This window comes from Ambystoma mexicanum, chromosome 10 (genome assembly GCF_040938575.1).
Source record: "Ambystoma mexicanum isolate Mex_15411 chromosome 10, UKY_AmexF1_1, whole genome shotgun sequence".
In the NCBI taxonomy this organism is placed as follows: Eukaryota; Metazoa; Chordata; class Amphibia; order Caudata; family Ambystomatidae; genus Ambystoma; species Ambystoma mexicanum.
In genome coordinates this window covers 1536018535-1536045172 of record NC_090932.1, presented here as the reverse complement: position 1 = coordinate 1536045172, position 26638 = coordinate 1536018535, and the positions used below count along the sequence as shown (strand labels likewise).

At 50.6% G+C, this 26638-nt stretch overlaps 7 non-coding genes across 7 annotated transcripts; all 7 read left to right on the top strand.

Moving 5' to 3' along the window:
- Window positions 1-3231: 3231 nt before the first annotated feature.
- Window positions 3232-3372, top strand: LOC138496752 (U4 spliceosomal RNA). Its single transcript, XR_011278235.1, has one exon. It is a non-coding gene; the product is annotated as a U4 spliceosomal RNA (small nuclear RNA).
- A 3508-nt stretch (window positions 3373-6880) lies between these two features.
- LOC138496403 (U4 spliceosomal RNA) lies at window positions 6881-7021 on the top strand. The gene has a single exon (XR_011277918.1). It is a non-coding gene; the product is annotated as a U4 spliceosomal RNA (small nuclear RNA).
- A 3510-nt stretch (window positions 7022-10531) lies between these two features.
- LOC138496402 (U4 spliceosomal RNA) lies at window positions 10532-10672 on the top strand. Its single transcript, XR_011277917.1, has one exon. It is a non-coding gene; the product is annotated as a U4 spliceosomal RNA (small nuclear RNA).
- A 3473-nt stretch (window positions 10673-14145) lies between these two features.
- On the top strand, window positions 14146-14285 carry LOC138496798 (U4 spliceosomal RNA). The gene has a single exon (XR_011278277.1). It is a non-coding gene; the product is annotated as a U4 spliceosomal RNA (small nuclear RNA).
- Window positions 14286-17791: 3506 nt separating this feature from the next.
- Window positions 17792-17932, top strand: LOC138496401 (U4 spliceosomal RNA). Its single transcript, XR_011277916.1, has one exon. It is a non-coding gene; the product is annotated as a U4 spliceosomal RNA (small nuclear RNA).
- Window positions 17933-21440: 3508 nt separating this feature from the next.
- On the top strand, window positions 21441-21581 carry LOC138496400 (U4 spliceosomal RNA). Its single transcript, XR_011277915.1, has one exon. It is a non-coding gene; the product is annotated as a U4 spliceosomal RNA (small nuclear RNA).
- Window positions 21582-25089: 3508 nt separating this feature from the next.
- On the top strand, window positions 25090-25230 carry LOC138496642 (U4 spliceosomal RNA). The gene has a single exon (XR_011278135.1). It is a non-coding gene; the product is annotated as a U4 spliceosomal RNA (small nuclear RNA).
- Window positions 25231-26638: the final 1408 nt, after the last annotated feature.

The following is a 26638-nucleotide window of genomic DNA, read 5'->3' as shown; positions in this document are numbered from 1 at the left end:
GAACCTAGCAGACAGTGACCTGTCTGCCTTCGATCCTCTTTGCCACATCTGCTCTTGCGAAAGTCATCAGATTGTTGGATGGTTACTCAGGGAGGTCTGGCTGCCACTGAAGCCAACCGCAGCAGAGGGGTCGCTTTACCTTTGGCCTTCGCTCACCATCTCAGTCTTCCCAAGAGAGGCAAAAGGGCATTTCTGTCCCCATGCATTCTATAGACACATATTCACGTGGAGTCAACAACCCGACCTCTCTTGGTGTGACGAATCAACTTCCGGGGCACTAGTGGTCCAGGGAGGAATATCGCTTTCTAGACCATCAATCAGTCCCACACCTCTAGTACACCGGAAGGGGTCCGAACAGTGGACGGAACGTCAGGCTGGTTAGTTGCAACAGAGCGAAAAAACAATTGTGACCCACTGATAAAAGGGACTGTCCAGTCAAGGTTGTATACAAATATCTACTTTAGTATTAATACAACAGACAGTTCTAACACACTACAAAATACAACCCACCCTATAAAGGAAAACAGGGGACAGACAGTTTCACAAAGGAGAGGGATGCACTCTGGATACTGACAGGAGTGCAGTCGGTAAAGCAATCAGTCTGAACTGTTCAAGGTTATTTGGTTGCAGCAGCAAGGGAGCAAGAGGTCGTAAATGTCACTAAGGGCCTTCGGAGAAGAACCAGGGGGACAGAACCACAATGTAACTGGTGTTTGAGATGATCTTGGTACTCGACAGCATCGAGTGGCTTCCAGCATGCTTTGTAGCTCCGGCGACAGAGTTCAAGAGGGACGACAGATGCGGATATCAGTTGGCAGGCAGTTTGGTAAGCGAGGCTGGGCGGACGGCTGCAGGCTGCCCACCCGGCGGCTCGGGGTGAAGAATCGTTGTCTGTGTGCTGGTTGGTGGATCTGGAACGCTGGTCGAGGGTTCTCAGACGGCTTTAGTGACTGCAGCGTGAGAACAGCCACAGTGGTGCAGCCGGTCGCAGTTTGAGAGCTCGACTGCTTCGAAAAAGTCCTTAAAAGATGGACGCTGGTTGATGCTTGTTGTGGCACTCCTCCGAGCTTCTTCTCAATGCTTGGGTCGACGTTTAAGGCGGCCGACCCAAAGCTGAGAAGAGTGTTTGCCGGCAACGGCCTTGTCCTTTGTTCAGAGACTCTCTGGCACTTCCCACCTAGGAAGCTTGCTGGCTTAACCTAGCAGGGCACGCTGTGTGCTGGCTGGGTACCGGTTCTGGTGCTGCTTGATGGATCCTCTGAGTCGGGTATCTCCCTCTGTTCCCTGGGAGATGTTTTGGGAGGTATTTTGCTTCCCTCTTGGAAATCCTGGACTTCCTTCAATGGCGGAAGCCGTGAGGCAGACTGTACCATCACCGAGGGTCCGAATGAGTCCTTCTTCGTACTCCTTTTGAAGTCGTCGGATGATCTGCTTAGTGAGGGGCTCAGCCCTCTTTTAAAGCCAAATGGGCCCCAGTGATTGGAGCATGCTAAGCCTACCTTAAAGACCCAATCCTGGGTCCCCACCACCAATCTTCTGTCATGCGTAAGGTCATGACCAGAGTGCTTTGCAACAGGAAAGGTAAGGGGTGACAACATGTACTACTAAGCCGCACCCATCTTCCTGTCTCCTGTGGATCAAAGTGGCTCTCTGGTTAATTGAGCTCGAGAACAGACTGTCTGCATCAAATCACATATATCTTCCCTCTGAAAGGGGGTGGCCCTGCAGCGGTTGCCTACTGTAAACAGTTGTTCCACACATGACATTCAATGGCCTTCATACAGAGGGGTGGGAGCTAGCTTCAAGCTGACACATTGCATATGAAAAAGGTGTTGGGGTTTCCTGCCCTGTGTTAGTTCTGTGAACAGGCCTCTTGGCAGGCCTGCTTCACTTAACTCTCATCAGTATGCGCTGCCATCAGAAAGAACCTAACAATAGGCAGGGCATATCGATGGAGCCTTTGCTATTTTAAGTAGGCTGACCAGGGCCGGAGGAAGGCGTTGCCTTCCCCCTTCAGAGATGCTTTGATGTACCCATGGCTGTCACATTGCAGCTAAATGTGACAGGAGGACCGCACCGGTAGACTGTGTCCCCCAGAGTGCACTTGACTATGTGTTTGTTGTGCAGTGTCCATTGGGAAATGTGTGCGGAATAGCCCCACACATTTCCAGGAGGTTTACCTACCAACATTCCATTTCTTTTTTAAAAGTATCAAACCAGCCCAGGCGGAGCGCACACTCCCCGTGCGGATGGTCTAATTCCTCACTCTTGGTCAGGTTCTTCAATTCCTACCAGTCAAGTGGTCTCTTCTGTCTGTGTCTGCACTTCATTTGCACAGCAAACAGGCATGTCTTTCCCATGGCAACAGTGTCTTCTCCAAGCTGCACACACAGACAGCCGTTTCTCAGGCTAAATGTTCTCTTCTGACCTCAGTGGCAGAGCCACACTAAGCAGATGGCTCTGCAAAGGCCCAGGGGCTACAGCAAAAAGCCTGAACAGAGCAAGGCCGCTTCATTTTTGGCAGTGGAGTGGAAGTAGAATTGCAGGGTCCGCCCTATGAGACAGGGTACAAGACGTGAATTACATAGGACCTTTTCACTTTTCCCAGAGTCCCCTGCAAAATCGGGTCTATTTTCAAGGACAAGTGCAATTATCACAAACAGGTAGGTATGTGATGGCATGGAAATGTATCGAAATTGTAATGGTTTGGTCAACAGTTGGAACGCTCAGAGACAAATTGATTCACTTTTTGTCAATGTCCTGGCTGCACTGCAGAAACAGCTGGTCGTCCTGGTGGAGCATCACTTCACCTGTCCCCAAAGGAGCCCATTTCTCGATGCTGTCCTCGCTCCTGTGCAATCCTCCAATGGCTCTTTGCATTCTCAAGCCTCTCCCATGTTGCCTTGGCAGCGGCCTGCCCAATAATCTCTCAGGAGGGCGGGGTCACTTTCCAACAGGCCACCGATCATGCTAAGGGAAAGAGCGCACAGGTAGCAGCCTGCTCATTTGCATGTTTACTCCCAGAATCCTATGCATACCTTGCTACTATATTTGCTGTCAGTTTGGTGAGCGCAAGATGATACAGGTGTTCACCTCAACAAATCTCGGCACTGGAATCCAGGCGGTTTTATGAGTTTGACAAAGGATGCTCAGGATGGAGCTTGCTGGGATCAGTGCAAGTTAAATGGGAATCCATTCCCGGGGCGCACGGGCCTCTGGGTCAGGTGTTTTAGCTTTGCGCAGTGGCAGTATCGTAGCTCATGAGGTTTAACCGAGGCGCGATTATTGCTTATTGAAAACTTTACCCAATACCCCGCCATGACAGCTTGAAATATATCTGGAATTGGTAATTTTTGACAGTCTCTACGGAGGCTGAACCGATTTGTTTGAATAGGAGACAATGACGCTTTTACTCCACTGGAGAAGACCTAGCAAGAGGGGTGTGTTTTTCGAAACCCATCCCTTCTATTCTTTGTTCTCTCGTGGCCTACCCTCAACAAAGGGGTTTACTTCCAGAAGCTAGCGCATTCGTAAACTCCAAGCGGCGCAGCGAAGTCTATGGAACCGTGACCATGCAGCAGGTGCATTAAGCGCCTCAGTTGTCTCGCTGCCTTCCTGATCTCACGACATGAAAACCATGAGCTTTCAGAAACTAGCAGACAGTGACCTGTCTGCCTTCGATCCTCTTTGCCACATCTGCTCTTGCGAAAGTCATCAGATTGTTGGATGGTTACTCAGGGAGGTCTGGCTGCCACTGAAGCCAACCGCAGCAGAGGGGTCGCTTTACCTTTGGCCTTCGCTCACCATCTCAGTCTTCCCAAGAGAGGCAAAAGGGCATTTCTGTCCCCATGCATTCTATAGACACATATTCACGTGGAGTCAACAACCCGACCTCTCTTGGTGTGACGAATCAACTTCCGGGGCACTAGTGGTCCAGGGAGGAATATCGCTTTCTAGACCATCAATCAGTCCCACACCTCTAGTACACCGGAAGGGGTCCGAACAGTGGACGGAACGTCAGGCTGGTTAGTTGCAACAGAGCGAAAAAACAATTGTGACCCACTGATAAAAGGGACTGTCCAGTCAAGGTTGTATACAAATATCTACTTTAGTATTAATACAACAGACAGTTCTAACACACTACAAAATACAACCCACCCTATAAAGGAAAACAGGGGACAGACAGTTTCACAAAGGAGAGGGATGCACTCTGGATACTGACAGGAGTGCAGTCGGTAAAGCAATCAGTCTGAACTGTTCAAGGTTATTTGGTTGCAGCAGCAAGGGAGCAAGAGGTCGTAAATGTCACTAAGGGCCTTCGGAGAAGGACCAGGGGGACAGAACCACAATGTAACTGGTGTTTGAGATGATCTTGGTACTCGACAGCATCGAGTGGCTTCCAGCATGCTTTGTAGCTCCGGCGACAGAGTTCAAGAGGGACGACAGATGCGGATATCAGTTGGCAGGCAGTTTGGTAAGCGAGGCTGGGCGGACGGCTGCAGGCTGCCCTACCCGGCGGCTCGGGGTGAAGAATCGTTGTCTGTGTGCTGGTTGGTGGATCTGGAACGCTGGTCGAGGGTTCTCAGACGGCTTTAGTGACTGCAGCGTGAGAACAGCCACAGTGGTGCAGCCGGTCGCAGTTTGAGAGCTCGACTGCTTCGAAAAAGTCCTTAAAAGATGGACGCTGGTTGATGCTTGTTGTGGCACTCCTCCGAGCTTCTTCTCAATGCTTGGGTCGACGTTTAAGGCGGCCGACCCAAAGCTGAGAAGAGTGTTTGCCGGCAACGGCCTTGTCCTTTGTTCAGAGACTCTCTGGCACTTCCCACCTAGGAAGCTTGCTGGCTTAACCTAGCAGGGCACGCTGTGTGCTGGCTGGGTACCGGTTCTGGTGCTGCTTGATGGATCCTCTGAGTCGGGTATCTCCCTCTGTTCCCTGGGAGATGTTTTGGGAGGTATTTTGCTTCCCTCTTGGAAATCCTGGACTTCCTTCACTGGCGGAAGCCGTGAGGCAGACTGTACCATCACCGAGGGTCCGAATGAGTCCTTCTTCGTACTCCTTTTGAAGTCGTCGGATGATCTGCTTAGTGAGGGGCTCAGCCCTCTTTTAAAGCCAAATGGGCCCCAGTGATTGGAGCATGCTAAGCCTACCTTAAAGACCCAATCCTGGGTCCCCACCACCAATCTTCTGTCATGCGTAAGGTCATGACCAGAGTGCTTTGCAACAGGAAAGGTAAGGGGTGACAACATGTACTACTAAGCCGCACCCATCTTCCTGTCTCCTGTGGATCAAAGTGGCTCTCTGGTTAATTGAGCTCGAGAACAGACTGTCTGCATCAAATCACATATATCTTCCCTCTGAAAGGGGGTGGCCCTGCAGCGGTTGCCTACTGTAAACAGTTGTTCCACACATGACATTCAATGGCCTTCATACAGAGGGGTGGGAGCTAGCTTCAAGCTGACACATTGCATATGAAAAAGGTGTTGGGGTTTCCTGCCCTGTGTTAGTTCTGTGAACAGGCCTCTTGGCAGGCCTGCTTCACTTAACTCTCATCAGTATGCGCTGCCATCAGAGAGAACCTAACAATAGGCAGGGCATATCAATGGAGCCTTTGCTATTTTAAGTAGGCTGACCAGGGCCGGAGGAAGGCGTTGCCTTCCCCCTTCAGAGATGCTTTGATGTACCCATGGCTGTCACATTGCAGCTAAATGTGACAGGAGGACCACACCGGTAGACTGTGTCCCCCAGAGTGCACTTGACTATGTGTTTGTTGTGCAGTGTCCATTGGGAAATGTGTGCGGAATAGCCCCACACATTTCCAGGAGGTTTACCTACCAACATTCCATTTCTTTTTTAAAAGTATCAAACCAGCCCAGGCGGAGCGCACACTCCCCGTGCGGATGGTCTAATTCCTCACTCTTGGTCAGGTTCTTCAATTCCTACCAGTCAAGTGGTCTCTTCTGTCTGTGTCTGCACTTCATTTGCACAGCAAACAGGCATGTCTTTCCCATGGCAACAGTGTCTTCTCCAAGCTGCACACACAGACAGCCGTTTCTCAGGCTAAATGTTCTCTTCTGACCTCAGTGGCAGAGCCACACTAAGCAGATGGCTCTGCAAAGGCCCAGGGGCTACAGCAAAAAGCCTGAACAGGGCAAGGCCGCTTCATTTTTGGCAGTGGAGTGGAAGTAGAATTGCAGGGTCCGCCCTATGAGACAGGGTACAAGACGTGAATTACATAGGACCTTTTCACTTTTCCCAGAGTCCCCTGCAAAATCGGGTCTATTTTCAAGGACAAGTGCAATTATCACAAACAGGTAGGTATGTGATGGCATGGAAATGTATCGAAATTGTAATGGTTTGGTCAACAGTTGGAACGCTCAGAGACAAATTGATTCACTTCTTGTCAATGTCCTGGCTGCACTGCAGAAACAGCTGGTCGTCCTGGTGGAGCATCACTTCACCTGTCCCCAAAGGAGCCCATTTCTCGATGCTGTCCTCGCTCCTGTGCAATCCTCCAATGGCTCTTTGCATTCTCAAGCCTCTCCCATGTTGCCTTGGCAGCGGCCTGCCCAATAATCTCTCAGGAGGGCGGGGTCACTTGCCAACAGGCCACCGATCATGCTAAGGGAAAGAGCGCACAGGTAGCAGCCTGCTCATTTGCATGTTTACTCCCAGAATCCTATGCATACCTTGCTACTATATTTGCTGTCAGTTTGGTGAGCGCAAGATGATACAGGTGTTCACCTCAACAAATCTCGGCACTGGAATCCAGGCGGTTTTATGAGTTTGACAAAGGATGCTCAGGATGGAGCTTGCTGGGATCAGTGCAAGTTAAATGGGAATCCATTCCCGGGGCGCACGGGCCTCTGGGTCAGGTGCTTTAGCTTTGCGCAGTGGCAGTATCGTAGCTCATGAGGTTTAACCGAGGCGCGATTATTGCTTATTGAAAACTTTACCCAATACCCCGCCATGACAGCTTGAAATATAGCTGGAATTGGTAATTTTTGACAGTCTCTACGGAGGCTGAACCGATTTGTTTGAAAAGGAGACAATGACGCTTTTACTCCACTGGAGAAGACCTAGCAAGAGGGGTGTGTTTTTCGGAACCCATCCCTTCTATTCTTTGTTCTCTCGTGGCCTACCCTCAACAAAGGGGTTTACTTCCAGAAGCTAGCGCATTCGTAAACTCCAAGCGGCGCAGCGAAGTCTATGGAACCGTGACCATGCAGCAGGTGCATTAAGCACCTCAGTTGTCTCGCTGCCTTCCTGATCTCACGACATGAAAACCATGAGCTTTCAGAACCTAGCAGACAGTGACCTGTCTGCCTTCGATCCTCTTTGCCACATCTGCTCTTGCGAAAGTCATCAGATTGTTGGATGGTTACTCAGGGAGGTCTGGCTGCCACTGAAGCCAACCGCAGCAGAGGGGTCGCTTTACCTTTGGCCTTCGCTCACCATCTCAGTCTTCCCAAGAGAGGCAAAAGGGCATTTCTGTCCCCATGCATTCTATAGACCCATATTCACGTGGAGTCAACAACCCGACCTCTCTTGGTGTGACGAATCAACTTCCGGGGCACTAGTGGTCCAGGGAGGAATATCGCTTTCTAGACCATCAATCAGTCCCACACCTCTAGTACACCGGAAGGGGTCCGAACAGTGGACGGAACGTCAGGCTGGTTAGTTGCAACAGAGCGAAAAAACAATTGTGACCCACTGATAAAAGGGACTGTCCAGTCAAGGTTGTATACAAATATCTACTTTAGTATTAATACAACAGACAGTTCTAACACACTACAAAATACAACCCACCCTATAAAGGAAAACAGGGGACAGACAGTTTCACAAAGGAGAGGGATGCACTCTGGATACTGACAGGAGTGCAGTCGGTAAAGCAATCAGTCTGAACTGTTCAAGGTTATTTGGTTGCAGCAGCAAGGGAGCAAGAGGTCGTAAATGTCACTAAGGGCCTTCGGAGAAGGACCAGGGGGACAGAACCACAATGTAACTGGTGTTTGAGATGATCTTGGTACTCGACAGCATCGAGTGGCTTCCAGCATGCTTTGTAGCTCCGGCGACAGAGTTCAAGATGGACGACAGATGCGGATATCAGTTGGCAGGCAGTTTGGTAAGCGAGGCTGGGCGGACGGCTGCAGGCTGCCCTACCCGGCGGCTCGGGGTGAAGAATCGTTGTCTGTGTGCTAGTTGGTGGATCTGGAACGCTGGTCGAGGGTTCTCAGACGGCTTTAGTGACTGCAGCGTGAGAACAGCCACAGTGGTGCAGCCGGTCGCAGTTTGAGAGCTCGACTGCTTCGAAAAAAAGTCCTTAAAAGATGGACGCTGGTTGATGCTTGTTGTGGCACTCCTCCGAGCTTCTTCTCAATGCTTGGGTCGACGTTTAAGGCGGCCGACCCAAAGCTGAGAAGAGTGTTTGCCGGCAACGGCCTTGTCCTTTGTTCAGAGACTCTCTGGCACTTCCCACCTAGGAAGCTTGCTGGCTTAACCTAGCAGGGCACGCTGTGTGCTGGCTGGGTACCGGTTCTGGTGCTGCTTGATGGATCCTCTGAGTCGGGTATCTCCCTCTGTTCCCTGGGAGATGTTTTGGGAGGTATTTTGCTTCCCTCTTGGAAATCCTGGACTTCTTTCACTGGCGGAAGCCGTGAGGCAGACTGTACCATCACCGAGGGTCCGAATGAGTCCTTCTTCGTACTCCTTTTGAAGTCGTTGGATGATCTGCTTAGTGAGGGGCTCAGCCCTCTTTTAAAGCCAAATGGGCCCCAGTGATTGGAGCATGCTAAGCCTACCTTAAAGACCCAATCCTGGGTCCCCACCACCAATCTTCTGTCATGCGTAAGGTCATGACCAGAGTGCTTTGCAACAGGAAAGGTAAGGGGTGACAACATGTACTACTAAGCCGCACCCATCTTCCTGTCTCCTGTGGATCAAAGTGGCTCTCTGGTTAATTGAGCTCGAGAACAGACTGTCTGCATCAAATCACATATATCTTCCCTCTGAAAGGGGGTGGCCCTGCAGCGGTTGCCTACTGTAAACAGTTGTTCCACACATGACATTCAATGGCCTTCATACAGAGGGGTGGGAGCTAGCTTCAAGCTGACACATTGCATATGAAAAAGGTGTTGGGGTTTCCTGCCCTGTGTTAGTTCTGTGAACAAGCCTCTTGGCAGGCCTGCTTCACTTAACTCTCATCAGTATGCGCTGCCATCAAAGAGAACCTAACAATAGGCAGGGCATATCGATGGAGCCTTTGCTATTTTAAGTAGGCTGACCAGGGCCGGAGGAAGGCGTTGCCTTCCCCCTTCAGAGATGCTTTGATGTACCCATGGCTGTCACATTGCAGCTAAATGTGACAGGAGGACCGCACCGGTAGACTGTGTCCCCCAGAGTGCACTTGACTATGTGTTTGTTGTGCAGTGTCCATTGGGAAATGTGTGCGGGATAGCCCCACACATTTCCAGGAGGTTTACCTACCAACATTCCATTTCTTTTTTAAAAGTATCAAACCAGCCCAGGCGGAGCGCACACTCCCCGTGCGGATGGTCTAATTCCTCACTCTTGGTCAGGTTCTTCAATTCCTACCAGTCAAGTGGTCTCTTCTGTCTGTGTCTGCACTTCATTTGCACAGCAAACAGGCATGTCTTTCCCATGGCAACAGTGTCTTCTCCAAGCTGCACACACAGACAGCCGTTTCTCAGGCTAAATGTTCTCTTCTGACCTCAGTGGCAGAGCCACACTAAGCAGATGGCTCTGCAAAGGCCCAGGGGCTACAGCAAAAAGCCTGAACAGGGCAAGGCCGCTTCATTTTTGGCAGTGGAGTGGAAGTAGAATTGCAGGGTCCGCCCTATGAGACAGGGTACAAGACGTGAATTACATAGGACCTTTTCACTTTTCCCAGAGTCCCCTGCAAAATCGGGTCTATTTTCAAGGACAAGTGCAATTATCACAAACAGGTAGGTATGTGATGGCATGGAAATGTATCGAAATTGTAATGGTTTGGTCAACAGTTGGAACGCTCAGAGACAAATTGATTCACTTTTTGTCAATGTCCTGGCTGCACTGCAGAAACAGCTGGTCGTCCTGGTGGAGCATCACTTCACCTGTCCCCAAAGGAGCCCATTTCTCGATGCTGTCCTCGCTCCTGTGCAATCCTCCAATGGCTCTTTGCATTCTCAAGCCTCTCCCATGTTGCCTTGGCAGCGGCCTGCCCAATAATCTCTCAGGAGGGCGGGGTCACTTGCCAACAGGCCACCGATCATGCTAAGGGAAAGAGCGCACAGGTAGCAGCCTGCTCATTTGCATGTTTACTCCCAGAATCCTATGCATACCTTGCTACTATATTTGCTGTCAGTTTGGTGAGCGCAAGATGATACAGGTGTTCACCTCAACAAATCTCGGCACTGGAATCCAGGCGGTTTTATGAGTTTGACAAAGGATGCTCAGGATGGAGCTTGCTGGGATCAGTGCAAGTTAAATGGGAATCCATTCCCGGGGCGCACGGGCCTCTGGGTCAGGTGCTTTAGCTTTGCGCAGTGGCAGTATCGTAGCTCATGAGGTTTAACCGAGGCGCGATTATTGCTTATTGAAAACTTTACCCAATACCCCGCCATGACAGCTTGAAATATAGCTGGAATTGGTAATTTTTGACAGTCTCTACGGAGGCTGAACCGATTTGTTTGAAAAGGAGACAATGACGCTTTTACTCCACTGGAGAAGACCTAGCAAGAGGGGTGTGTTTTTCGGAACCCTCAACAAAGGGGTTTACTTCCAGAAGCTAGCGCATTCGTAAACTCCAAGCGGCGCAGCGAAGTCTATGGAACCGTGACCATGCAGCAGGTGCATTAAGCGCCTCAGTTGTCTCGCTGCCTTCCTGATCTCACGACATGAAAACCATGAGCTTTCAGAACCTAGCAGACAGTGACCTGTCTGCCTTCGATCCTCTTTGCCACATCTGCTCTTGCGAAAGTCATCAGATTGTTGGATGGTTACTCAGGGAGGTCTGGCTGCCACTGAAGCCAACCGCAGCAGAGGGGTCGCTTTACCTTTGGCCTTCGCTCACCATCTCAGTCTTCCCAAGAGAGGCAAAAGGGCATTTCTGTCCCCATGCATTCTATAGACACATATTCAAGTGGAGTCAACAACCCGACCTCTCTTGGTGTGACGAATCAACTTCCGGGGCACTAGTGGTCCAGGGAGGAATATCGCTTTCTAGACCATCAATCAGTCCCACACCTCTAGTACACCGGAAGGGGTCCGAACAGTGGACGGAACGTCAGGCTGGTTAGTTGCAACAGAGCGAAAAAACAATTGTGACCCACTGATAAAAGGGACTGTCCAGTCAAGGTTGTATACAAATATCTACTTTAGTATTAATACAACAGACAGTTCTAACACACTACAAAATACAACCCACCCTATAAAGGAAAACAGGGGACAGACAGTTTCACAAAGGAGAGGGATGCACTCTGGATACTGACAGGAGTGCAGTCGGTAAAGCAATCAGTCTGAACTGTTCAAGGTTATTTGGTTGCAGCAGCAAGGGAGCAAGAGGTCGTAAATGTCACTAAGGGCCTTCGGAGAAGGACCAGGGGGACAGAACCACAATGTAACTGGTGTTTGAGATGATCTTGGTACTCGACAGCATCGAGTGGCTTCCAGCATGCTTTGTAGCTCCGGCGACAGAGTTCAAGAGGGACGACAGATGCGGATATCAGTTGGCAGGCAGTTTGGTAAGCGAGGCTGGGCGGACGGCTGCAGGCTGCCCTACCCGGCGGCTCGGGGTGAAGAATCGTTGTCTGTGTGCTAGTTGGTGGATCTGGAACGCTGGTCGAGGGTTCTCAGACGGCTTTAGTGACTGCAGCGTGAGAACAGCCACAGTGGTGCAGCCGGTCGCAGTTTGAGAGCTCGACTGCTTCGAAAAAAAGTCCTTAAAAGATGGACGCTGGTTGATGCTTGTTGTGGCACTCCTCCGAGCTTCTTCTCAATGCTTGGGTCGACGTTTAAGGCGGCCGACCCAAAGCTGAGAAGAGTGTTTGCCGGCAACGGCCTTGTCCTTTGTTCAGAGACTCTCTGGCACTTCCCACCTAGGAAGCTTGCTGGCTTAACCTAGCAGGGCACGCTGTGTGCTGGCTGGGTACCGGTTCTGGTGCTGCTTGATGGATCCTCTGAGTCGGGTATCTCCCTCTGTTCCCTGGGAGATGTTTTGGGAGGTATTTTGCTTCCCTCTTGGAAATCCTGGACTTCTTTCACTGGCGGAAGCCGTGAGGCAGACTGTACCATCACCGAGGGTCCGAATGAGTCCTTCTTCGTACTCCTTTTGAAGTCGTCGGATGATCTGCTTAGTGAGGGGCTCAGCCCTCTTTTAAAGCCAAATGGGCCCCAGTGATTGGAGCATGCTAAGCCTACCTTAAAGACCCAATCCTGGGTCCCCACCACCAATCTTCTGTCATGCGTAAGGTCATGACCAGAGTGCTTTGCAACAGGAAAGGTAAGGGGTGACAACACGTACTACTAAGCCGCACCCATCTTCCTGTCTCCTGTGGATCAAAGTGGCTCTCTGGTTAATTGAGCTCGAGAACAGACTGTCTGCATCAAATCACATATATCTTCCCTCTGAAAGGGGGTGGCCCTGCAGCGGTTGCCTACTGTAAACAGTTGTTCCACACATGACATTCAATGGCCTTCATACAGAGGGGTGGGAGCTAGCTTCAAGCTGACACATTGCATATGAAAAAGGTGTTGGGGTTTCCTGCCCTGTGTTAGTTCTGTGAACAGGCCTCTTGGCAGGCCTGCTTCACTTAACTCTCATCAGTATGCGCTGCCATCAGAGAGAACCTAACAATAGGCAGGGCATATCGATGGAGCCTTTGCTATTTTAAGTAGGCTGACCAGGGCCGGAGGAAGGCGTTGCCTTCCCCCTTCAGAGATGCTTTGATGTACCCATGGCTGTCACATTGCAGCTAAATGTGACAGGAGGACCGCACCGGTAGACTGTGTCCCCCAGAGTGCACTTGACTATGTGTTTGTTGTGCAGTGTCCATTGGGAAATGTGTGCGGGATAGCCCCACACATTTCCAGGAGGTTTACCTACCAACATTCCATTTCTTTTTTAAAAGTATCAAACCAGCCCAGGCGGAGCGCACACTCCCCGTGCGGATGGTCTAATTCCTCACTCTTGGTCAGGTTCTTCAATTCCTACCAGTCAAGTGGTCTCTTCTGTCTGTGTCTGCACTTCATTTGCACAGCAAACAGGCATGTCTTTCCCATGGCAACAGTGTCTTCTCCAAGCTGCACACAGACAGCCGTTTCTCAGGCTAAATGTTCTCTTCTGACCTCAGTGGCAGAGCCACACTAAGCAGATGGCTCTGCAAAGGCCCAGGGGCTACAGCAAAAAGCCTGAACAGGGCAAGGCCGCTTCATTTTTGGCAGTGGAGTGGAAGTAGAATTGCAGGGTCCGCCCTATGAGACAGGGTACAAGACGTGAATTACATAGGACCTTTTCACTTTTCCCAGAGTCCCCTGCAAAATCGGGTCTATTTTCAAGGACAAGTGCAATTATCACAAACAGGTAGGTATGTGATGGCATGGAAATGTATCGAAATTGTAATGGTTTGGTCAACAGTTGGAACGCTCAGAGACAAATTGATTCACTTCTTGTCAATGTCCTGGCTGCACTGCAGAAACAGCTGGTCGTCCTGGTGGAGCATCACTTCACCTGTCCCCAAAGGAGCCCATTTCTCGATGCTGTCCTCGCTCCTGTGCAATCCTCCAATGGCTCTTTGCATTCTCAAGCCTCTCCCATGTTGCCTTGGCAGCGGCCTGCCCAATAATCTCTCAGGAGGGCGGGGTCACTTGCCAACAGGCCACCGATCATGCTAAGGGAAAGAGCGCACAGGTAGCAGCCTGCTCATATGCATGTTTACTCCCAGAATCCTATGCATACCTTGCTACTATATTTGCTGTCAGTTTGGTGAGCGCAAGATGATACAGGTGTTCACCTCAACAAATCTCGGCACTGGAATCCAGGCGGTTTTATGAGTTTGACAAAGGATGCTCAGGATGGAGCTTGCTGGGATCAGTGCAAGTTAAATGGGAATCCATTCCCGGGGCGCACGGGCCTCTGGGTCAGGTGCTTTAGCTTTGCGCAGTGGCAGTATCGTAGCTCATGAGGTTTAACGAGGCGCGATTATTGCTTATTGAAAACTTTACCCAATACCCCGCCATGACAGCTTGAAATATAGCTGGAATTGGTAATTTTTGACAGTCTCTACGGAGGCTGAACCGATTTGTTTGAAAAGGAGACAATGACGCTTTTACTCCACTGGAGAAGACCTAGCAAGAGGGGTGTGTTTTTCGGAACCCATCCCTTCTATTCTTTGTTCTCTCGTGGCCTACCCTCAACAAAGGGGTTTACTTCCAGAAGCTAGCGCATTCGTAAACTCCAAGCGGCGCAGCGAAGTCTATGGAACCGTGACCATGCAGCAGGTGCATTAAGCGCCTCAGTTGTCTCGCTGCCTTCCTGATCTCACGACATGAAAACCATGAGCTTACAGAACCTAGCAGACAGTGACCTGTCTGCCTTCAATCCTCTTTGCCACATCTGCTCTTGCGAAAGTCATCAGATTGTTGGATGGTTACTCAGGGAGGTCTGGCTGCCACTGAAGCCAACCGCAGCAGAGGGGTCGCTTTACCTTTGGCCTTCGCTCACCATCTCAGTCTTCCCAAGAGAGGCAAAAGGGCATTTCTGTCCCCATGCATTCTATAGACACATATTCACGTGGAGTCAACAACCCGACCTCTCTTGGTGTGACGAATCAACTTCCGGGGCACTAGTGGTCCAGGGAGGAATATCGCTTTCTAGACCATCAATCAGTCCCACACCTCTAGTACACCGGAAGGGGTCCGAACAGTGGACGGAACGTCAGGCTGGTTAGTTGCAACAGAGCGAAAAAACAATTGTGACCCACTGATAAAAGGGACTGTCCAGTCAAGGTTGTATACAAATATCTACTTTAGTATTAATACAACAGACAGTTCTAACACTACAAAATACAACCCACCCTATAAAGGAAAACAGGGGACAGACAGTTTCACAAAGGAGAGGGATGCACTCTGGATACTGACAGGAGTGCAGTCGGTAAAGCAATCAGTCTGAACTGTTCAAGGTTATTTGGTTGCAGCAGCAAGGGAGCAAGAGGTCGTAAATGTCACTAAGGGCCTTCGGAGAAGGACCAGGGGGACAGAACCACAATGTAACTGGTGTTTGAGATGATCTTGGTACTCGACAGCATCGAGTGGCTTCCAGCATGCTTTGTAGCTCCGGCGACAGAGTTCAAGAGGGACGACAGATGCGGATATCAGTTGGCAGGCAGTTTGGTAAGCGAGGCTGGGCGGACGGCTGCAGGCTGCCCTACCCGGCGGCTCGGGGTGAAGAATCGTTGTCTGTGTGCTGGTTGGTGGATCTGGAACGCTGGTCGAGGGTTCTCAGTCGGCTTTAGTGACTGCAGCGTGAGAACAGCCACAGTGGTGCAGCCGGTCGCAGTTTGAGAGCTCGACTGCTTCGAAAAAGTCCTTAAAAGATGGACGCTGGTTGATGCTTGTTGTGGCACTCCCCCGAGCTTCTTCTCAATGCTTGGGTCGACGTTTAAGGCGGCCGACCCAAAGCTGAGAAGAGTGTTTGCCGGCAACGGCCTTGTCCTTTGTTCAGAGACTCTCTGGCACTTCCCACCTAGGAAGCTTGCTGGCTTAACCTAGCAGGGCACGCTGTGTGGTGGCTGGGTACCAGTTCTGGTGCTGCTTGATGGATCCTCTGAGTCGGGTATCTCCCTCTGTTCCCTGGGAGATGTTTTGGGAGGTATTTTGCTTCCCTCTTGGAAATCCTGGACTTCCTTCACTGGCGGAAGCCGTGAGGCAGACTGTACCATCACCGAGGGTCCGAATGAGTCCTTCTTCGTACTCCTTTTGAAGTCGTCGGATGATCTGCTTAGTGAGGGGCTCAGCCCTCTTTTAAAGCCAAATGGGCCCCAGTGATTGGAGCATGCTAAGCCTACCTTAAAGACCCAATCCTGGGTCCCCACCACCAATCTTCTGTCATGCGTAAGGTCATGACCAGAGTGCTTTGCAACAGGAAAGGTAAGGGGTGACAACATGTACTACTAAGCCGCACCCATCTTCCTTTCTCCTGTGGATCAAAGTGGCTCTCTGGTTAATTGAGCTCGAGAACAGACTGTCTGCATCAAATCACATATATCTTCCCTCTGAAAGGGGGTGGCCCTGCAGCGGTTGCCTACTGTAAACAGTTGTTCCACACATGACATTCAATGGCCTTCATACAGAGGGGTGGGAGCTAGCTTCAAGCTGACACATTGCATATGAAAAAGGTGTTGGGGTTTCCTGCCCTGTGTTAGTTCTGTGAACAGGCCTCTTGGCAGGCCTGCTTCACTTAACTCTCATCAGTATGCGCTGCCATCAGAGAGAACCTAACAATAGGCAGGGCATATCGATGGAGCCTTTGCTATTTTAAGTAGGCTGACCAGGGCCGAAGGAAGGTGTTGCCTTCCCCCTTCAGAGATGCTTTGATGTACCCATGGCTGTCACATTGCAGCTAAATGTGACAGGAGGACCGCACCGGTAGACTGTGTCCCCCAGAGTGCACTTGACTATGTGTTTGTTGTGCAGTGTCCATTGGGAAATGTGTGCGGAATAGCCCCACACATTTCCAGGAGGTTTACCTACCAACATTCCATTTCTTTTTTAAAAGTATCAAACCAGCCCAGGCGGAGCGCACACTCCCCGTGCGGATGGTCTAATTCCTCACTCTTGGTCAGGTTCTTCAATTCCTACCAGTCAAGTGGTCTCTTCTGTCTGTGTCTGCACTTCATTTGCACAGCAAACAGGCATGTCTTTCCCATGGCAACAGTGTCTTCTCCAAGCTGCACACACAGACAGCCGTTTCTCAGGCTAAATGTTCTCTTCTGACCTCAGTGGCAGAGCCACACTAAGCAGATGGCTCTGCAAAGGCCCAGGGGCTACAGCAAAAAGCCTGAACAGGGCAAGGCCGCTTCATTTTTGGCAGTGGAGTGGAAGTAGAATTGCAGGGTCCGCCCTATGAGACAGGGTACAAGACGTGAATTACATAGGACCTTTTCACTTTTCCCAGAGTCCCCTGCAAAATCGGGTCTATTTTCAAGGACAAGTGCAATTATCACAAACAGGTAGGTATGTGATGGCATGGACATGTATCGAAATTGTAATGGTTTGGTCAACAGTTGGATCGCTCAGAGACAAATTGATTCACTTCTTGTCAATGTCCTGGCTGCACTGCAGAAACAGCTGGTCGTCCTGGTGGAGCATCACTTCACCTGTCCCCAAAGGAGCCCATTTCTCGATGCTGTCCTCGCTCCTGTGCAATCCTCCAATGGCTCTTTGCATTCTCAAGCCTCTCCCATGTTGCCTTGGCAGCGGCCTGCCCAATAATCTCTCAGGAGGGCGGGGTCACTTGCCAACAGGCCACCGATCATGCTAAGGGAAAGAGCGCACAGGTAGCAGCCTGCTCATTTGCATGTTTACTCCCAGAATCCTATGCATACCTTGCTACTATATTTGCTGTCAGTTTGGTGAGCGCAAGATGATACAGGTGTTCACCTCAACAAATCTCGGCACTGGAATCCAGGCGGTTTTATGAGTTTGACAAAGGATGCTCAGGATGGAGCTTGCTGGGATCAGTGCAAGTTAAATGGGAATCCATTCCCGGGGCGCACGGGCCTCTGGGTCAGGTGCTTTAGCTTTGCGCAGTGGCAGTATCGTAGCTCATGAGGTTTAACCGAGGCGCGATTATTGCTTATTGAAAACTTTACCCAATACCCCGCCATGACAGCTTGAAATATAGCTGGAATTGGTAATTTTTGACAGTCTCTACGGAGGCTGAACCGATTTGTTTGAAAAGGCGACAATGACGCTTTTACTCCACTGGAGAAGACCTAGCAAGAGGGGTGTGTTTTTCGGAACCCATCCCTTCTATTCTTTGTTCTCTCGTGGCCTACCCTCAACAAAGGGGTTTACTTCCAGAAGCTAGCGCATTCGTAAACTCCAAGCGGCGCAGCGAAGTCTATGGAACCGTGACCATGCAGCAGGTGCATTAAGCGCCTCAGTTGTCTCGCTGCCTTCCTGATCTCACAACATGAAAACCATGAGCTTTCAGAACCTAGCAGACAGTGACCTGTCTGCCTTCGATCCTCTTTGCCACATCTGCTCTTGCGAAAGTCATCAGATTGTTGGATGGTTACTCAGGGAGGTCTGGCTGCCACTGAAGCCAACCGCAGCAGAGGGGTCGCTTTACCTTTGGCCTTCGCTCACCATCTCAGTCTTCCCAAGAGAGGCAAAAGGGCATTTCTGTCCCCATGCATTCTATAGACACATATTCACGTGGAGTCAACAACCCGACCTCTCTTGGTGTGACGAATCAACTTCCGGGGCACTAGTGGTCCAGGGAGGAATATCGCTTTCTAGACCATCAATCAGTCCCACACCTCTAGTACACCGGAAGGGGTCCGAACAGTGGACGGAACGTCAGGCTGGTTAGTTGCAACAGAGCGAAAAAACAATTGTGACCCACTGATAAAAGGGACTGTCCAGTCAAGGTTGTATACAAATATCTACTTTAGTATTAATACAACAGACAGTTCTAACACACTACAAAATACAACCCACCCTATAAAGGAAAACAGGGGACAGACAGTTTCACAAAGGAGAGGGATGCACTCTGGATACTGACAGGAGTGCAGTCGGTAAAGCAATCAGTCTGAACTGTTCAAGGTTATTTGGTTGCAGCAGCAAGGGAGCAAGAGGTCGTAAATGTCACTAAGGGCCTTCGGAGAAGGACCAGGGGGACAGAACCACAATGTAACTGGTGTTTGAGATGATCTTGGTACTCGACAGCATCGAGTGGCTTCCAGCATGCTTTGTAGCTCCGGCGACAGAGTTCAAGAGGGACGACAGATGCGGATATCAGTTGGCAGGCAGTTTGGTAAGCGAGGCTGGGCGGACGGCTGCAGGCTGCCCTACCCGGCGGCTCGGGGTGAAGAATCGTTGTCTGTGTGCTGGTTGGTGGATCTGGAACGCTGGTCGAGGGTTCTCAGACGGCTTTAGTGACTGCAGCGTGAGAACAGCCACAGTGGTGCAGCCGGTCGCAGTTTGAGAGCTCGACTGCTTCGAAAAAGTCCTTAAAAGATGGACGCTGGTTGATGCTTGTTGTGGCACTCCTCCGAGCTTCTTCTCAATGCTTGGGTCGACGTTTAAGGCGGCCGACCCAAAGCTGAGAAGAGTGTTTGCCGGCAACGGCCTTGTCCTTTGTTCAGAGACTCTCTGGCACTTCCCACCTAGGAAGCTTGCTGGCTTAACCTAGCAGGGCACGCTGTGTGCTGGCTGGGTACCGGTTCTGGTGCTGCTTGATGGATCCTCTGAGTCGGGTATCTCCCTCTGTTCCCTGGGAGATGTTTTGGGAGGTATTTTGCTTCCCTCTTGGAAATCCTGGACTTCCTTCACTGGCGGAAGCCGTGAGGCAGACTGTACCATCACCGAGGGTCCGAATGAGTCCTTCTTCGTACTCCTTTTGAAGTCGTCGGATGATCTGCTCAGTGAGGGGCTCAGCCCTCTTTTAAAGCCAAATGGGCCCCAGTGATTGGAGCATGCTAAGCCTACCTTAAAGACCCAATCCTGGGTCCCCACCACCAATCTTCTGTCATGCGTAAGGTCATGACCAGAGTGCTTTGCAACAGGAAAGGTAAGGGGTGACAACATGTACTACTAAGCCGCACCCATCTTCCTGTCTCCTGTGGATCAAAGTGGCTCTCTGGTTAATTGAGCTCGAGAACAGACTGTCTGCATCAAATCACATATATCTTCCCTCTGAAAGGGGGTGGCCCTGCAGCGGTTGCCTACTGTAAACAGTTGTTCCACACATGACATTCAATGGCCTTCATACAGAGGGGTGGGAGCTAGCTTCAAGCTGACACATTGCATATGAAAAAGGTGTTGGGGTTTCCTGCCCTGTGTTAGTTCTGTGAACAGGCCTCTTGGCAGGCCTGCTTCACTTAACTCTCATCAGTATGCGCTGCCATCAGAGAGAACCTAACAATAGGCAGGGCATATCGATGGAGCCTTTGCTATTTTAAGTAGGCTGACCAGGGCCGGAGGAAGGCGTTGCCTTCCCCCTTCAGAGATGCTTTGATGTACCCATGGCTGTCACATTGCAGCTAAATGTGACAGGAGGACCGCACCGGTAGACTGTGTCCCCCAGAGTGCACTTGACTATGTATTTGTTGTGCAGTGTCCATTGGGAAATGTGTGCGGGATAGCCCCACACATTTCCAGGAGGTTTACCTACCAACATTCCATTTCTTTTTTAAAAGTATCAAACCAGCCCAGGCAGAGCGCACACTCCCCGTGCGGATGGTCTAATTCCTCACTCTTGGTCAGGTTCTTCAATTCCTACCAGTCAAGTGGTCTCTTCTGTCTGTGTCTGCACTTCATTTGCACAGCAAACAGGCATGTCTTTCCCATGGCAACAGTGTCTTCTCCAAGCTGCACACACAGACAGCCGTTTCTCAGGCTAAATGTTCTCTTCTGACCTCAGTGGCAGAGCCACACTAAGCAGATGGCTCTGCAAAGGCCCGGGGGCTACAGCAAAAAGCCTGAACAGGGCAAGGCCGCTTCATTTTTGGCAGTGGAGTGGAAGTAGAATTGCAGGGTCCGCCCTATGAGACAGGGTACAAGACGTGAATTACATAGGACCTTTTCACTTTTCCCAGAGTCCCCTGCAAAATCGGGTCTATTTTCAAGGACAAGTGCAATTATCACAAACAGGTAGGTATGTGATGGCATGGAAATGTATCGAAATTGTAATGGTTTGGTCAACAGTTGGAACGCTCAGAGACAAATTGATTCACTTCTTGTCAATGTCCTGGCTGCACTGCAGAAACAGCTGGTCGTCCTGGTGGAGCATCACTTCACCTGTCCCCAAAGGAGCCCATTTCTCGATGCTGTCCTCGCTCCTGTGCAATCCTCCAATGGCTCTTTGCATTCTCAAGCCTCTCCCATGTTGCCTTGGCAGCGGCCTGCCCAATAATCTCTCAGGAGGGCGGGGTCACTTGCCAACAGGCCACCGATCATGCTAAGGGAAAGAGCGCACAGGTAGCAGCCTGCTCATTTGCATGTTTACTCCCAGAATCCTATGCATACCTTGCTACTATATTTGCTGTCAGTTTGGTGAGCGCAAGATGATACAGGTGTTCACCTCAACAAATCTCGGCACTGGAATCCAGGCGGTTTTATGAGTTTGACAAAGGATGCTCAGGATGGAGCTTGCTGGGATCAGTGCAAGTTAAATGGGAATCCATTCCCGGGGCGCACGGGCCTCTGGGTCAGGTGCTTTAGCTTTGCGCAGTGGCAGTATCGTAGCTCATGAGGTTTAACCGAGGCGCGATTATTGCTTATTGAAAACTTTACCCAATACCCCGCCATGACAGCTTGAAATATAGCTGGAATTGGTAATTTTTGACAGTCTCTACGGAGGCTGAACCGATTTGTTTGAAAAGGAGGCAATGACGCTTTTACTCCACTGGAGAAGACCTAGCAAGAGGGGTGTGTTTTTCGGAACCCATCCCTTCTATTCTTTGTTCTCTCGTGGCCTACCCTCAACAAAGGGGTTTACTTCCAGAAGCTAGCGCATTCGTAAACTCCAAGCGGCGCAGCGAAGTCTATGGAACCGTGACCATGCAGCAGGTGCATTAAGCGCCTCAGTTGTCTCGCTGCCTTCCTGATCTCACGACATGAAAACCATGAGCTTTCAGAACCTAGCAGACAGTGACCTGTCTGCCTTCGATCCTCTTTGCCACATCTGCTCTTGCGAAAGTCATCAGATTGTTGGATGGTTACTCAGGGAGGTCTGGCTGCCACTGAAGCCAACCGCAGCAGAGGGGTCGCTTTACCTTTGGCCTTCGCTCACCATCTCAGTCTTCCCAAGAGAGGCAAAAGGGCATTTCTGTCCCCATGCATTCTATAGACACATATTCACGTGGAGTCAACAACCCGACCTCTCTTGGTGTGACGAATCAACTTCCGGGGCACTAGTGGTCCAGGGAGGAATATCGCTTTCTAGACCATCAATCAGTCCCACACCTCTAGTACACCGGAAGGGGTCCGAACAGTGGACGGAACGTCAGGCTGGTTAGTTGCAACAGAGCGAAAAAACAATTGTGACCCACTGATAAAAGGGACTGTCCAGTCAAGGTTGTATACAAATATCTACTTTAGTATTAATACAACAGACAGTTCTAACACACTACAAAATACAACCCACCCTATAAAGGAAAACAGGGGACAGACAGTTTCACAAAGGAGAGGGATGCACTCTGGATACTGACAGGAGTGCAGTCGGTAAAGCAATCAGTCTGAACTGTTCAAGGTTATTTGGTTGCAGCAGCAAGGGAGCAAGAGGTCGTAAATGTCACTAAGGGCCTTCGGAGAAGGACCAGGGGGACAGAACCACAATGTAACTGGTGTTTGAGATGATCTTGGTACTCGACAGCATCGAGTGGCTTCCAGCATGCTTTGTAGCTCCGGCGACAGAGTTCAAGAGGGACGACAGATGCGGATATCAGTTGGCAGGCAGTTTGGTAAGCGAGGCTGGGCGGACGGCTGCAGGCTGCCCTACCCGGCGGCTCGGGGTGAAGAATCGTTGTCTGTGTGCTGGTTGGTGGATCTGGAACGCTGGTCGAGGGTTCTCAGACGGCTTTAGTGACTGCAGCGTGAGAACAGCCACAGTGGTGCAGCCGGTCGCAGTTTGAGAGCTCGACTGCTTCGAAAAAGTCCTTAAAAGATGGACGCTGGTTGATGCTTGTTGTGGCACTCCTCCGAGCTTCTTCTCAATGCTTGGGTCGACGTTTAAGGTGGCCGACCCAAAGCTGAGAAGAGTGTTTGCCGGCAACGGCCTTGTCCTTTGTTCAGAGACTCTCTGGCACTTCCCACCTAGGAAGCTTGCTGGCTTAACCTAGCAGGGCACGCTGTGTGCTGGCTGGGTACCGGTTCTGGTGCTGCTTGATGGATCCTCTGAGTCGGGTATCTCCCTCTGTTCCCTGGGAGATGTTTTGGGAGGTATTTTGCTTCCCTCTTGGAAATCCTGGACTTCCTTCACTGGCGGAAGCCGTGAGGCAGACTGTACCATCACCGAGGGTCCGAATGAGTCCTTCTTCGTACTCCTTTTGAAGTCGTCGGATGATCTGCTCAGTGAGGGGCTCAGCCCTCTTTTAAAGCCAAATGGGCCCCAGTGATTGGAGCATGCTAAGCCTACCTTAAAGACCCAATCCTGGGTCCCCACCACCAATCTTCTGTCATGCGTAAGGTCATGACCAGAGTGCTTTGCAACAGGAAAGGTAAGGGGTGACAACATGTACTACTAAGCCGCACCCATCTTCCTGTCTCCTGTGGATCAAAGTGGCTCTCTGGTTAATTGAGCTCGAGAACAGACTGTCTGCATCAAATCACATATATCTTCCCTCTGAAAGGGGGTGGCCCTGCAGCGGTTGCCTACTGTAAACAGTTGTTCCACACATGACATTCAATGGCCTTCATACAGAGGGGTGGGAGCTAGCTTCAAGCTGACACATTGCATATGAAAAAGGTGTTGGGGTTTCCTGCCCTGTGTTAGTTCTGTGAACAGGCCTCTTGGCAGGCCTGCTTCACTTAACTCTCATCAGTATGCGCTGCCATCAGAGAGAACCTAACAATAGGCAGGGCATATCGATGGAGCCTTTGCTATTTTAAGTAGGCTGACCAGGGCCGGAGGAAGGCGTTGCCTTCCCCCTTCAGAGATGCTTTGATGTACCCATGGCTGTCACATTGCAGCTAAATGTGACAGGAGGACCGCACCGGTAGACTGTGTCCCCCAGAGTGCACTTGACTATGTGTTTGTTGTGCAGTGTCCATTGGGAAATGTGTGCGGGATAGCCCCACACATTTCCAGGAGGTTTACCTACCAACATTCCATTTCTTTTTTACAAGTATCAAACCAGCCCAGGCGGAGCGCACACTCCCCGTGCGGATGGTCTAATTCCTCACTCTTGGTCAGGTTCTTCAATTCCTACCAGTCAAGTGGTCTCTTCTGTCTGTGTCTGCACTTCATTTGCACAGCAAACAGGCATGTCTTTCCCATGGCAACAGTGTCTTCTCCAAGCTGCACACACAGACAGCCCTTTCTCAGGCTTAATGTTCTCTTCTGACCTCAGTGGCAGAGCCACACTAAGCAGATGGCTCTGCAAAGGCCCAGGGGCTACAGCAAAAAGCCTGAACAGGGCAAGGCCGCTTCATTTTTGGCAGTGGAGTGGAAGTAGAATTGCAGGGTCCGCCCTATGAGACAGGGTACAAGACGTGAATTACATAGGACCTTTTCACTTTTCCCAGAGTCCCCTGCAAAATCGGGTCTATTTTCAAGGACAAGTGCAATTATCACAAACAGGTAGGTATGTGATGGCATGGAAATGTATCGAAATTGTAATGGTTTGGTCAACAGTTGGAACGCTCAGAGACAAATTGATTCACTTCTTGTCAATGTCCTGGCTGCACTGCAGAAACAGCTGGTCGTCCTGGTGGAGCATCACTTCACCTGTCCCCAAAGGAGCCCATTTCTCGATGCTGTCCTCGCTCCTGTGCAATCCTCCAATGGCTCTTTGCATTCTCAAGCCTCTCCCATGTTGCCTTGGCAGCGGCCTGCCCAATAATCTCTCAGGAGGGCGGGGTCACTTGCCAACAGGCCACCGATCATGCTAAGGGAAAGAGCGCACAGGTAGCAGCCTGCTCATTTGCATGTTTACTCCCAGAATCCTATGCATACCTTGCTACTATATTTGCTGTCAGTTTGGTGAGCGCAAGATGATACAGGTGTTCACCTCAACAAATCTCGGCACTGGAATCCAGGCGGTTTTATGAGTTTGACAAAGGATGCTCAGGATGGAGCTTGCTGGGATCAGTGCAAGTTAAATGGGAATCCATTCCCGGGGCGCACGGGCCTCTGGGTCAGGTGCTTTAGCTTTGCGCAGTGGCAGTATCGTAGCTCATGAGGTTTAACCGAGGCGCGATTATTGCTTATTGAAAACTTTACCCCATACCCCGCCATGACAGCTTGAAATATAGCTGGAATTGGTAATTTTTGACAGTCTCTACGGAGGCTGAACCGATTTGTTTGAAAAGGAGGCAATGACGCTTTTACTCCACTGGAGAAGACCTAGCAAGAGGGGTGTGTTTTTCGGAACCCATCCCTTCTATTCTTTGTTCTCTCGTGGCCTACCCTCAACAAAGGGGTTTACTTCCAGAAGCTAGCGCATTCGTAAACTCCAAGCGGCGCAGCGAAGTCTATGGAACCGTGACCATGCAGCAGGTGCATTAAGCGCCTCAGTTGTCTCGCTGCCTTCCTGATCTCACGACATGAAAACCATGAGCTTTCAGAACCTAGCAGACAGTGACCTGTCTGCCTTCGATCCTCTTTGCCACATCTGCTCTTGCGAAAGTCATCAGATTGTTGGATGGTTACTCAGGGAGGTCTGACTGCCACTGAAGCCAACCGCAGCAGAGGGGTCGCTTTACCTTTGGCCTTCGCTCACCATCTCAGTCTTCCCAAGAGAGGCAAAAGGGCATTTCTGTCCCCATGCATTCTATAGACACATATTCACGTGGAGTCAACAACCCGACCTCTCTTGGTGTGACGAATCAACTTCCGGGGCACTAGTGGTCCAGGGAGGAATATCGCTTTCTAGACCATCAATCAGTCCCACACCTCTAGTACACCGGAAGGGGTCCGAACAGTGGACGGAACGTCAGGCTGGTTAGTTGCAACAGAGCGAAAAAACAATTGTGACCCACTGATAAAAGGGACTGTCCAGTCAAGGTTGTATACAAATATCTACTTTAGTATTAATACAACAGACAGTTCTAACACACTACAAAATACAACCCACCCTATAAAGGAAAACAGGGGACAGACAGTTTCACAAAGGAGAGGGATGCACTCTGGATACTGACAGGAGTGCAGTCGGTAAAGCAATCAGTCTGAACTGTTCAAGGTTATTTGGTTGCAGCAGCAAGGGAGCAAGAGGTCGTAAATGTCACTAAGGGCCTTCGGAGAAGGACCAGGGGGACAGAACCACAATGTAACTGGTGTTTGAGATGATCTTGGTACTCGACAGCATCGAGTGGCTTCCAGCATGCTTTGTAGCTCCGGCGACAGAGTTCAAGAGGGACGACAGATGCGGATATCAGTTGGCAGGCAGTTTGGTAAGCGAGGCTGGGCGGACGGCTGCAGGCTGCCCTACCCGGCGGCTCGGGGTGAAGAATCGTTGTCTGTGTGCTGGTTGGTGGATCTGGAACGCTGGTCGAGGGTTCTCAGACGGCTTTAGTGACTGCAGCGTGAGAACAGCCACAGTGGTGCAGCCGGTCGCAGTTTGAGAGCTCGACTGCTTCGAAAAAGTCCTTAAAAGATGGACGCTGGTTGATGCTTGTTGTGGCACTCCTCCGAGCTTCTTCTCAATGCTTGGGTCGACGTTTAAGGCGGCCGACCCAAAGCTGAGAAGAGTGTTTGCC